The sequence below is a fragment of the Tinamus guttatus genome, unplaced genomic scaffold, assembly GCF_059628265.1.
Source record: "Tinamus guttatus ecotype Peru unplaced genomic scaffold, ASM5962826v1 Tinamus_guttatus_pri_ptg000142l, whole genome shotgun sequence".
In the NCBI taxonomy this organism is placed as follows: Eukaryota; Metazoa; Chordata; class Aves; order Tinamiformes; family Tinamidae; genus Tinamus; species Tinamus guttatus.
Window position 1 is genome coordinate 94161 of NW_028288676.1, and position 14110 is coordinate 108270.

Genomic DNA, 14110 nt, shown 5'->3' on the forward strand with positions numbered 1-14110 from the left:
TCAAGTGACCATAAACCTTTGGAAAATTGAAAAAAAAAAACAAATTATTGAAGACAAAATAAAACACAAAAACTAGCAGGCTTCGGAGGTATCTAGCTACTAAGCTCATAAAAATGAGGAGGAAGGAGCCACAGAAAAGCTTTCATCCTGAGCTGAGGATGGTTGCTCACCAGCAGAATAGCTATGAGTTATTCTCATTTTTACATTAAATGGCAGTAGGGGTCAAGGACAGGGACAAGAGCTGTCAGCCAGACGTCTTGATAGCACACACACACCTCTTCATATTGTTAGCAGGGCTAAAAGCACTTAGAAAAAAAAAAGTTTGGAATTTTTTCCTGGCAGTTTGTTCTGGTTGTGTGAAAACTCCCATCAGAGGACTTAACATTGCAATCATCATAAGCTATAATTATATAGCTGATTTTATGATTATTCTTACTCGTATTCACACCACTTTTGAGGCACTATTCTCCTGCGTTATCCTGGGATTTCTTCCTGATCTACATGCATTGTCCAAAAGGAGTTTTTCTGAACATTTCCAATGCACTTATGAATCCTTTCCTCTTTTTTTGTTACTTCCCTTTGGAGTTTTAATTACATATGAGGTCTAATGCTAATTGGATAACAGCATTGGATAACTTACCTCTTCATCTTTCATTGACTTATTTTGCCCTCTGTTTTTTTTTTCCAAAATACCCAAGAAGTCAAGAATTATTTTGCTGATTTTTCTTTTATTTTTTTGATGCACTGGTTTGTTGTGTTTCCTTTACATTTTAAGCTGCCTAAAAGCTGGAGCTACATTTGAATGCTATTAGCAGTCTAAAAAACAAAACTAAAAATTCCATTTCCATATGCCAAGTGTTTACCAGGTAATTTCTGTATTACTGCAAAGTGAATTAAACATTCATTTAACATCCAGTTGCCACAGGATTTGTTATGCTTGGTCACAGCATTGTTTATCAAATTGAGAGCGATGCATCCTGAGCTGCACCAGACGGAGGCTAAATAAATAGTTAAAGAAATAAATAAATGAAGCTGTGCAGAGCAAACTGTCTGTTCCTGCACACAGAGGATAAAAATCCTCCCTGAAGCTTAGAGCAATCAGCTTACACCTTCAAGCATGAGATAGGGTTCACTGAGCCCGGCATGCACATGACTGCAGGATGAACGTTAGTCATGGACACAAAGTCAGCCAGGCCTTAAAAACACACATATATATATATATATGTGTGTGTGTGTGTGTGTGTGTGTGTGTGTATAATGGGACTGTTAACTCTATATCCTTTCTATAATATAGCCACACAATATTTTTTATCATGAAGTATGAATGATTTATTTTCTATAGTGAATGGCCATTTCCTTAATCACGTCTACTCAAGCCCCAAGGGAGAGTAAGGAAAGGACACGCAGGGTCCTTATTTTACCCTTCACTATCCTGAGCAGCTCATCAAAATACCTGTCACAACCTCTTGGCATTACAGGAGGTGCAGCTGCTGTGGACCAAGTGCAGGGAAAGGCAATAAAGTCATTTGGGATAAGGTTCATGTAGAAGAAAGAAAAAGAGCAGACTGAATCTCTTGACCAATGAAAGGGTAAGGACCTGGATAAGGCTGTTTTGATGCAAAGATTATGGCTGTTCATGCCTTGAGCCTGCGCTAAAACTGCTAGAATAAGACGTGGTAAGTCTGCTTAAATGGGGGGGAGGTCATTTTCTTTTAACTGGTAGGAGTTTTATTATAAAAACACACAATATTTTGATATCATGCCGTTTAGGTTTAATTAAGTGCTTGTGAATGTTAGACAGGCAGGAGATAAATAAGTAAACTGCCTTCCTGGACAAGGTAGGGTAAAGCTACAAGCTTTAATGTTACCTCCATACTCTTCCTGGGCATCCCAAGCACAGCAAAAAATAGAGTACAGCAGCAGTGGCTCGCTGAAGTATCACTTTTCTTCCAGTTTCTTCATTATTATGCTTGAAAGATGAGAGCTGAAACCTGAAATGTGCTGAATACTCCAAACCCAGCCAGATACATGGTCTCGTTTGTCTCTGTGCTGAAACTTAAAAATTCCAGTTATGCTTCTGGTGCTTAGCACTTCACAGAATCCTACCTGTAACAGCATTTTCCATCCTGCTGATTACATCTGTAAGGGAGTTAATGAGAGTTAATCTGTAAGAGTTAATCTACGGTGTGTCCTACATATGATCTCTATAACATATGATTCTCTATAAAGAAAAGCACTTTGTTGTTTTTTTTTCCTTTAAAAAAAGGTTTTAAATAAACTCAAAGGTTTTTGTTGATACCCAGAACACCAATAGGAAACACGCGAGGTTAAAAAGCACCTCAGTGGTGGTAAACACAAATGCCCAAGGACACTCCGGTCTTATGCGTCAGTGTCGTAACTTGCATCCGGCCTCCCAGTTTGCCAAGAGAGACATATGGCTGATAAAACAATGTCTGAAAATGCTTGCAATTAGTTACCATTTGTTTACTGCCTAATTGGAAAAGCTACTGTTTCTTTTAGGCAATTCTGCGTGAATGGAGAAAAACATTCATGATCGCACTGCAGGTCAATGACAGAATTCAGAGAAAATGTTTTACAGCCACTAACACAGCCACAGGTCTTGGCCAGCACAGTGCAGCTCTAAACTTCATGGAAAACTCGATTTTCGTATTTTGAGCAGCGAAGAAAAAATCTGTCTCCAAAATAAGCTTTCATCCTGATGTTTCCAAACTGCTCCTCAGACGACGACAAGGAGGATTAGGCAAACACAAGTTAGAAGCTGCAAAAGCAACCGTGGCAGCTCGGCTGTTTGTACCCTCAGGTGCTTGTTGGCATCTTCAGCCGAGAAGCAGATACACATGTTAAACTGCCACATTTTATGAGCCAGCAGAATGGATTGGGCACTTACTCCTCCTTCTCTCCAGTGCAAAATCAGCGGGCTTGGTTTAAATGGCTGCTGACAGCTTTACTTTTATCTTCACGGGGAAAAATGTGGGAGTAGAGCAAGAAAAATACGATCAGGAGGGAAGGCTCTACCTTTGTCCTGAGAAATGGAAGTCTTTCTTGCTCTTCCCATGGTACTAAGTAAGAAAAGGCACTCCTTGTTTGAATGAATGCTAAGAAAAGTGTTGCTTTTTCAAGTCCTCAGGTTATTGCAGCAATGGCAATAGGATGTTATTATTTTTATACATTTCACAAGAGAACTCTTAAAGGCAGAGATGAAAGTGTCAATACATATTTTGCAAGCGTAACGGAGCACAGCTTTGATGTAGCCACCAAAGAGACGGCCCCCAGCCATGACAACTGCCAATCCTGTCTTCTCCGAAGGCTGAGGGAGTTTAGGCTCTGTTATTTCATCTTTCAGATTCCCAGCTTTAATCCCATTCCAGCTTTTGCTCCAGCTCTTTCAAAAGCGAGCGTGGAAGGCGTGGGGTGAGCGCGATCCCGACTGGCTCACGTTGGCCGGGGGCTGGCTCCGCTGTGCGGGCCCTGCGCTGCCAGCACCTTCCCATGGGTCACTTGTTTGCAGTCCAGGCTTGATATTTATTGCTAGACATGTCCGTGTTCAAGGGTTTCCTTTCACTGTGAGGGGGGCGGGGGGAAAAAAAAAAGAAGATAACTATACTGAACGCCTCCGTTAGCAGAGTATGACATTCCGCCGAGAAGAAATCGGGTCATGTACTTGAAGCATGATTTATTCAGACGGGTTGCTGCACTCCAAGCAGAGCTCTTTTTCTGCCCTGTTCAGCAGAAAATACGCACGAGGTCCTGCAGAGGGGAAGCCACAGAAGGTCAACGCTGCATCTTCCACCAGGGGCTGAGTTATTCAGCAGGAGACGCGGTGGGGTCGCAGAGCCTTTTCTAATAATAATCTTTGAAGGACACGCGTGTAGAGAGGTTCAGATTTGCCTTTCTTTCTCCCAGGCCGTGAAAACTCACTTACCGCAAATGGAAACTCATTTTCGTAGAAAATATTCCTGAATTTTCTGAGTTAATCCACATTTACACTACACTAACAACGATGAGACCTGCATTAGCCAGAACTGTGGAAAGGAATAAAGAGAAAAAAAAACCTGCAGCAAAGAAACCCTAGGACAGAAATGCGATTGCTAATGCGCAGGCTTTGCTGCCATACGGGCGCTGCTGGCGTCGTGCCAGCCCGCAAGCTGACACGCTAATTTTATCTGAGGGGAGGCAAGGAAGGATTTCAGCAGCGTGTAGGGTTTGGCATTTCGTATTCAAGACGAGCTTCACAAGGGCAAGTAATGCCAGCCAAGACAGATACTTCAGAACAGAAAGCCACGTGCTGACGGAGCCGGGAAAATACTTTCCTTTCTGGGGGGAAAAAAAAAAAAAAGAAGTCACTTAAACCTAAAAGTTTCTTCATCTAGAAAAAGTAACCTCTATAGATAAAAATATTCAGAAAAAAAAAAGTGATTTTTTAATATATTAAGACATTTTAAGGGTTTGAAAACTGTGGGTTTTTTTTTTCCTTTCATTTGTGTATTACATTGCATTATTTTATATGCAGTCAGCAGAAGCCATGTATAACCTAACACCTATTTTTATAATCTACAACATAAGTATTTTCCTGGTTTTACATCGCTGAGAGTAGCTGTTATTTCACATCGGTTGAAATAGCTTGTTTGCATTGCCACAAACTGGAGTTACTCCAGAAACAAAAAATGGTTTGCAAAGCTCATTTGAACTGCAACCGCTCAACACGGAATTCTGAAACAAGAGCACGTGCAACGTTCCACTCACTAAATCTTTAGTGAATTGCCCTTTGTTTTATAGCTGTTTTCGAATATTGTCTTCAACAGATTCAGTTCACTTCTCTGGGCATTGCTTTCCCCGGTACAAGTAAGTTTTCCCGATCAATGCCGAGCGCACCTACCTGCTGCTCTCCCGTTGCCACAGCAACTGGAATTTCCCTGCTTGTCGGATGCCCGGAGATGGTGCTTACCATTAGGCTGTTTTCTAGACCCCACAGACGAGACGAGCTGCACGGGCTGGGAAGCCGAGCGGACACCCCGTGTCGCTGCAAAGCTGTTGCAGGGACCTGTGCCCGCAGCCCAGCTGCCCTCGCTGCCGCACGGGCTCTTTGCCAACCCTCGGCCTCCCTCGCGGCGATGCTCTTAGCTCCATCGCCACTTGTAGCTGGGTTGTAAAGCTGAATGCAACGTTCTGGGTTGCAGAAGGGATTCCAGAATTTACAGGGAGAGCCATGTGGCTCTGCACAGTCCTGCTGCAGACCTTGACACGCTTAAGCCTCCGCCAGCCAGGGAGTTTTGGCAGAGCTCCTGGAAGCGAGAGGAGAGCTGATGCTGCCCCAAAGCCCCGCAAAGGCGACGAGCTGTGGCCAGCAGTGCGGTCTGGCACGGCACACGGAGCACACACCAGCAGCACGCAGCTTTTGGCAGCACAGTCAGCGTAGATGCCAGGGAAAGGCTGAAGCCAGGAGGAAGCGGCTAAGTGAGGTCTGGGGAGCGGACAGGCTTCGTTAGCCCATCCTGGAGCAAACAAAACACACAGGCAGCTACTAAAGAGCAAAAAGCTTGCAAAAGCTTCCCATCCCAATGGGGTGCCCCAAGGCAGCCAAGGACCCAACCCCACAGCACCAAGGCACGCAACGAAGGAGTGCAGAAACAGAGGAGGGAGCCTTTCATCCTCTCAGAACCAAATCTCAGGGAAAAGGCGGAAACAGAGCACTGCAAAACACCACTGCAACAGGCTACAGCTTCTGTCTCAGGGGACTATCCACACATCATTCCAGCAGGATCTGGGACTGGAAAAATGAAACCACAAGGCACAGCGGATGTGGATCTTATCCAGCAGCCGCTCATAGGGCCCCTGTTTAAATTCAGCACTGAAGGGAAACCTGAGCACAAGACATGTTCACCCACACGCGTCCAAAATAAAAAGGGAACAGTCAATAGTAAAGGTATTCGCACTTTTAAATAGAGATAATACTGCCTTTATTCGCTTTTGTCTGTCTGATCCATTTATATTTTATGCTATTTGCAGCACAGAACATACTAATTATTCACACACAGAGAAGCTGGCATGAAAGGAGCTGGTGCCATAAAACAAATAGGGAGACAAAAAGAAAAAGCAAGAAATTGAGAAGTAATATTTGCTTCTACCACATACAGTATTTCCTCACCTCTCCCCCCAACCCGTCCCTTCCCAAAAAAAAAGACTAAGCTAGAAATAACCTGCACATAACCTAAAATATCTTACTCTGTTTTCCAAGGATCAAAAAGGCCATTCTGTGAGTGACCTGTAAGAAGATTATGATAAGCAAATGTTTGTTGCTCCTGAAGACAACTCTGGGAAAAAAAAAGACCTCCCACATATTTGACATGATGAAAATGGCCTGCACTTTAAGGGGGGGGAAAAAAAAAAAGGAAAAAGCTCCAGGTGCTGATTTGCTGAGGCAAGGATTAACTGCGGGAAGCGATAAGATGAAAGGTCTTCTCTAGAAGACATTTAAAAGCATATTAAAGGAAAAAGCAATTTCTCCTCTCTGCTGCTGACACTCAGATCAGAACACAGTGCAGCTGAGCAGCAGCGGAAGCTCCCACATCTGTTCCCAGATGCTCCACAACCGTAATAGGAAACTTATTCCAACATTTGTTATCAGCTACCAAGACTGGTGAGGAGCCCAGCTCCAGTGAATTCAGGTCAGAGGGAAATAACAGAGCAAAAAGTCATGCTCCTATTTTTTAAAAACTTTTTTTTCCCTTTTTTTTTGGTTTTGCATCTGATAGAAGGAAGCAGGCACAGCTTTTTAAAAGGCTTTTATACAGCATTACAGTATCTTCAGGCTCACATAGCAGTGATATGACACATTTTTTTCCATCTTTATCTGTCAGAGTCTTCGGCTGTGAGGGCTTTTTTAATTATATACTATTATGTGTGCCGTAATAGTAACCACGATATGCTAGTTCTTTCCCAAGCATACAACAGACAGCAATTCCTGCTCCGCGTTGCCTCCACTCTGCTGCATTGGCTGCCGTGGAGGGAACAGCTTTGTGGGAGCATCAGCACTCTGGACGAGCTGGAGCAAAAAGCCTCTACAGAATGAGAGTGCAGATAAGGAGAGGAAACGGGGCAAAGCCTTGCAGTGCCTGACACAGACATACTGTAACCGTGCCCATTTGTCTGCGCGCATCAAAGCCAAGCGCCATTGCACCCGTCCTCCATTTCGCAGCGCGAGCCTTGGAAGTTGTTTTGCTCAAGCTCTGACCGTGGCCATTTGAAATATTCATAGCTGAAATTATGCACACGCAGATGCACAGATGCTCGGGAAGGACTGCGCGGCTACACCTCGAGCTTGAACCTTATTCAGGTCACCCGAGCCCCCGTGGGACTGCGCTGTTGTTTACTGTCTAGTAGCTCCAACATGATTTTCCCCACCTCCCGGCAGTGTGGAAACTCCTCACCAGAAAAGCCCCGGGGGTCCACCTTCAATCTCTGACAGATAAAACCTCACAAAAAGAGAACACCAGCCCTCTCCTAATTGAAAGATGGTGTGAATTTGTTCCGTTTATTTGCTCATCCGCAGAAATACCCGTGCAGCTGCTTGCCCTTGACATGAACGCCACTACCACGAAAAATGAAGGGCTCCCGCCTCGCGGCAGAGGAGAATTCCCTGTAAGAGGAGGAGGACAGTGGGAGTTGGTCACCCGAGGAGCACTGGGCTGCGACAAGCATCGCAGCACAATTAGATCAGAGGAAAAGAAAACCTGGAAGCCTATGAGGACAGGAGGAGCCAGCTGGGGACACTGCAACTTTTAATATCTCGTAGCGCTCACCTTGTCCTGTCATAAAAGGCGTTCTCAAACATGAAAACAGCTCTTTAATTGCACTAATGGACTGATTGCAGAGTCATTTATTTTATATTCCTTTTTTTTTTCCAACTAATTTGTTATTCCTACTCACAAATCAACAGAATTAAAATGATTTAAGATTTTACTTAAGGTTTAAAAGCTCTCAAAAGCCATTCGTACTAAGTACGTTTGGAGCAGGTGCGCACAAGGCGATTTTAGGTAGCAACGGGGAGGCCACCTGGCCAGCAGCCCGCGCCTGCAGGGAGCTCCCCCTGGGGCACTACTCACAGGAGCGTGGTCATATGGTGCCTGCGCCCACGGCCTCCACAGAAGTTTTTGCAGGCCTCTGCCCTCAGCTATAGGGTTTTGTTGGCGTTTTACGTGGGGAAAGTTGGCCTGCTGCTTTGCTGGTGCTTTCCCCTTTGCTTGACTTTGGTTACTCTCTCCTGAAATGCAGAGATGATAACACTTCTGCTTTAGTTACCTGCACACATTCATGTGTGAGGGCTTCTGCGAACTGACCAGCTCTCAGGGGCCAATCCACAAGGAACTGTTTACTGACTGGAGATGTATGGTGCTCAGGTAGGCCTTCCCACAGGGCTCTGAGCGCAAGCGAAGTGCTCGGCCTTTCCCTCAGCCTCGGGGCGCGCAAAGGGCTTGGTGGGGGTGTGCAGAGCAGCGCCAACACCTCCCAGACGCGCTAGGCAGGTGGCCGCATGTTCCCACAGCCTCCTGGCCCCGGGACCACCTCCAGCATCCCTGTCCCGGGTATCCTAGTTTTCCCAGTTTCAGAACAAGAAGCTGCTGAGCACCTTTTGCTGAGGGACAAGGTGCTGAGTGGACCGAGGCTCCACCACTCAGGACAGGAGAGAGGCAATGCCTGAGGCGACCCAGAAGCCAGATGATAGGGGAGCTGCATAAAAACAGGACATCTTCCTTTAGGTTCTTGCCATGCTGGGCCCAGAGCTGAATCACAAGAAGAGAAAGCAAGCAGGAGGGAAAACAAACAAACGAGTAGCATGGTCATTAGCGGACATTATGTAACAGCTTCATTAGGACCCAGTTTGGATCATCACATCCCTCCCTGATCCCTTCTAATCAAACAGCCGCCGTGGCGGCTGTGGTGCTGCCAGTCGTCCAAGCAGGGCCCTGTCAGAGTTAAAAGCATGAAATACTGAGCGGAGCCATAGCAGCCTTGCACGCATGGTGCCTCAAGGACAGGAGAGGCACCGGGACACGTCCATGGCCTTCCCTAGTGCACCTGATTTACGAGCCCAGATAAACGCGCTTTCCACCGCCACACGCAGTGCGGAAGCTCCAACACAGAAGAGAGAGAAGAGCCACTCTTGGAGACGCAGGGAGCGAGGCCAGGGGTGAGGCAAGCGCAGGGCGTCAGGTCCTTGGGAGAAATGAATTTTCAGGGATTTGCAAGTGATGGGGACAAGCAGGAGGCAGAGGGATGGGGCCTGGGCTCAGCGACTGCAAAATAGCAAGTACAACTCGATACATTGAGATGAGAAGGAATAGCAAAATGGAAGGAGTATTGGGAACAGGAGCGAGAAGAAAAGCCCATTTCAGTGGAGCTGTCTGTTGGAACAGACAAAACACGTCAGGAAAGGCATCCAAGGAGGTGGCGGAGCATGCAGAGCTACGGGATTTGAGTCCTGTAGCAGAGCTGCTACTACATGCAGACAGAGGCAGCAAGGCCGACCAAAGCATGAGGAGAGCAAATTACTCAATTATAATCATTATACCTGCACAGGAAACGTCTGGGGTGTCAACAGGGGAGGGCAATGATCTCTTTTGACAGATCCTCCTGGGTTGAGGGATCCTGTCTTCTCTGTACATTGACAATTTCTGCTAGCACCTGAAGAAACTGCTAACCTATAAAATCTCCTCAAACCCTCCTCTGTACGGCAACTTTTAGAAGATCACCATTAAAAACGTAACCTATTTAAGTTAAATAGGCTACCTCACTTAAATAGCCTCTCACAGAACGGATGTGCGAAACCTTATTTCAGCTTCCAGCATCCTTGGAGGCGAAGGCCCCAGGGTGGCAGCGGGACGGCACCGCTGGCCGTGACGAGCCCAAGCGCAGCCCACGACCCGGCTCTGCGGCGCCGACTCGTCCCCAGTCACTCACACCATTAAACCTTGCCCCGCACACGCTCCGTTCGCCTGCTCTGCCAGTGGTGATTCATCGGAAGTGCTTTGCTGCGCTATCGCCCCTCGACGGATCATGCCCGGTTACATCATTCCCTCGAGAGCTCCCTCGAAACAAAGAGTTTGTTTGCAGTCTAACAGCTCCCTTCCTGAAGGTGAAACACCAGGGCAAGCTGCCTTAGAGGCACGAACAGAAAGGGGTGGGAAATATCACGGCACAATTTCTACATCTGTCACGTCGTCAGAAGGCATTTTCACATTCCCTGACGACTTTTATACTAAATGCATTTCAGCAAAGAAACAACACAATTGCTGGATTAGATGCATATTCTTAAAGGTAAGTCTGAATTCCACCTCTGAGCCCAAAACAAGCTAGGGAAATTGAGAACTCTGTTGTGTGCTGTAGTGATTGGCGAGCATTTGACCTTCCATCTTGTAACCAGAAAAAACAGACTACAGCCAGGGAGCGCTCCTTCCTCTGGCTTCCTCTAAAGATATCAGCAATCAAATCACAAACATGAAAGCACAGAGCCTTAGATGGGTGTCCTGCAGGGGGAATGTCAGAGACAGAAGGAGGGAAAGGTAAAACTAGACTGAGAAACTCCTACCACTCACGTATGATTCAAGCTGCAGACAGCATCCCCGAGGGGCTGAGGATGTTTCTTTAGCTGCACCATCAACGCAGCTGACCTAGTGCTGCAGGGTTGTGCTGTGCCTGGAGACCACCTAGCAGAGTCCCCTCCTCAGTGTGGCTGCCACAGAGAGGACAGCAAGATACTCTGAAAAGTCTGTAGTCACAGCCCAAACCTGCAGGGCTGCGGAGCTCTTCCACTGAGATCATCCCCCTTCTCTGTGCCCTTGGCAAAGGTCGTCTGTTTCCCTGCAGATTTTGCCATTCAGTGAGTTAAAACTAGCTAAGCTGAAGTCTCTCACCTTAGATTTGGATTTATAGCCAATAGCAGAGACAGGAGACTCTAGAGAATTTCCCTTGCCATTTTTCTTTCTAGTCCAAAGATTTCCTTTCAGCTGAAGCAAGGGATTCATTTAACATCATCTAGTTCAATGCAGTAGGACAAGTGCCTTAAAATCATTCTGTATTTTCCCCTAACCAATTACTATTGCAGGTTTCATACTTGCCAGCCATGCTAGAAAACCTGTAACATAACAATTCTATTATGCTATTCCCCAAGTCAACTGTACTGCAAAATAAAAATTTTGTATGTGAGTGGGTACAGGTCTATATATAGATACACCTTCTCTACATGACCCAGAAAGAAGCCAAGGACTTTAACTGTGTTCAGATCAAGCCCAGTGGTTAGACTGACACCATTTCCATATGCTCTGATAGAAAACTTCAGATAATATTTCCCTTCCCATTGCATGTATCATATCCACAACATTATCTTTATTATTTACTTTTTGAATGGCTTTTTTTTTCCTTAATGGGCAAGGCAAGCACCATGGCAGGAAACAAAAAAAAGAAACTGAGGAATCAAGAAATTAAAAGCTGGTTTTGTTGTTGTTTTAAACAAGATTCTCAGCTGAGGAGGATCTCAGTTGGACATCCTCCTCATCACGTCAAAACACGCTTGTCTGTGCAAGCATGAACGATAGCAGCAGAGGTCTGGAAAGAATAGTATTTGCTCATTAGCAGCTCCTGCAGACTCACAGGAGGTGAATGCCTAACAGATTGCTTTTCTCTGGGATCTACCCAGAGCCCATGGCCAATGCTCCTCTCCTATTGCTTTGCACTCTTGCCAAATGAGTGACAGCTATTTTAAAGATTTCTGTGACAGATGCTTCGAGCCAGGTTTTCAGGAGCACTGAGTACCCATCCCCAGCAGGAATCAACAGGAGCTGCAGGCATTTGGCCTCTCTAAAAGGCAGAGCTATAAATTTCACTAGACGTTCTCACTGTGTCATTATAACAAGCTAAAGTAGGTCACAGTTTCTACGTATAACATTGTCAGTGACCTTCTATTATTATGTATTATTTCCAGTCTTGGCATAATATACTTGTTTCCTAAGAGGCTGGATTTACTGCAGTTACCATTCAGAATATATACACATGCAGTATATTTATATATCTATTAAAATATACATAAAATCATGAAATAGAAACATACAGATTAGGAAACCTTTCTGGAATATAAATATGCTTCTTTACAAGCTTAATTATCATATACCCCAAGCCCTTCTTAGTCTCAGGGAACAGAGGAAACTGAGAACGTGCTAAGGACAGATGCTGACCAAAGCCAAGCTGACAGTGTTTGAAAGGCAGCACTTGTCCCCCCGGGCAGGAATTCTGAGCAGCGGCTGGATCTGCTCCCGCCAGGCGGTGCAGCCGGCTCGTCAGCGCCCTCGCGCCCTCGACACCTTGCTCTGCATGGAGGGCGCACGGTGGAAACGGCGGGAACAAACGCTGCGGAACTGCTGCCGCGCTCACAACCGAGGAATCGCAGAGATGAAAATGCAACGCGAGCTGCTCCTAAATACTGCCAGCCCTTAGTGCCTGAGGTGGATACAGGCTGCCTGCGCACACAACAATCCACTGCCAAGGCTCTCAAGGTGGAGCAAGATGTGAAACGTAATGCGAAATCCTCCTGCCGTCTTTGACCCCCAGAAAGAAACACCTCACACTCCAACTCTGCACCTTGTAGCACCCAGCACATCTCCACTCATCAAATATTTTGGCAGCACTGTCATGTAGCCAAGGTTCAGTGATGTCTTCCACTCATCTGCATATTTTTTTTTCCTTTTGCTATTTATTGTTATGGTTAAAGGAGGAAAAAATCTGGTATGTGCAGGAGCATATGTTTGTGTGAAATATATCTAATTAATTGCTTGAATAGCTGTAGGCACAGTTGATGAGCACTAGCAGAGTAGATAGGAATTAAATCTGGGGGTGAAGGGATTATGTTCTCAGGAAATCAATGTTTCATATACATACATCTTTAGGCTTTGCAGCTTTTTTTTCTTCCCTTGGAAGGCATTTGAAACAGATCATTCGCACTGTGTTTGCATTTAATTCTTCAACACCTCATTAAAACATTACAAAACAGGAGCCAGGGCAGACAGCAAGTGTCCTTTCCACACAGCCTCCTGTTTGGCGCTTGTCCTTGACAGACAGTGACCTTTGCCAAAGCCTTCACTGCTGCCGGCTCCGGTGAGAGCAAAGCGAAGGGAGCTGAGGTTTTCACAAGGATGCTCCCTTTCCTCCTCTCCTCCCAAGGAGGATTCCCCTCATCCCAAGGAGGGATGGAGCCAGGCCTCGCCGTGCTCCCGAAGCGCACACGGCGCAGGCCACGGCACTGTGCCCAGCAAGACATTTGCTTGGGCAGCGCAGGCTCTACAGCCTACTTATAGAAAGGCTGGGTGCCAGACTGAGAATTTGATCCAGGGAATGTGACTTTGTCCTGATGAAACAGTACTAATACCTTGATCACACTGCCTGAACACCTGCTCTTAGAGGCATATTAAGCAAAATCTTTTGCCATGCTAGGACACACACACACATATCTCCATTAGAAATACAGGATTTAGAATATAAAATATTTTGTACTATCCCACTCTTTCATCTTTTATCTCTCTTTAAAGATTATGGATTTCTCAATTAAAATTTGCAGCCAAGTATCTCATGCCACACTGAAGTAGTGGGGAGAAAGCTGTAAGTATTCCAGTAAACAGCTTGCAATCAGTAATATGTTTTAAGTAGCATGGACAATACTTTAAAACAAAAATCATAAACTGATGTTCTCAGTTCTCTGAGGAGAGAGGGGCACCATCTCCAGGCTGTATTAAATCAGTTCTCATCAGATCTACAGGAATTAAGAAATCTTTACAAATTTTAGAGCTTCCTCTGTTTTAGAGCTTCTTCCAACTTGCCATTAGATTGAGGGTGAGCTCTGCAGGATAAAGGTGTTAAGGCTAAACAGACTCTAATTTATTATTAGACACAAACAGACACTTGAAAATGCCAAGGCACAGAGCAGAAGTGGAGAGCTCCCAGAAGAAGGGGAGAAACCATGTCCCAGAGGAGAGAGGCCTCTTCTTCTACTTGTGTTTTACTTCTGAGGGATCGATGAGGAAGGAGAGAATTGTCACAGCCGTGG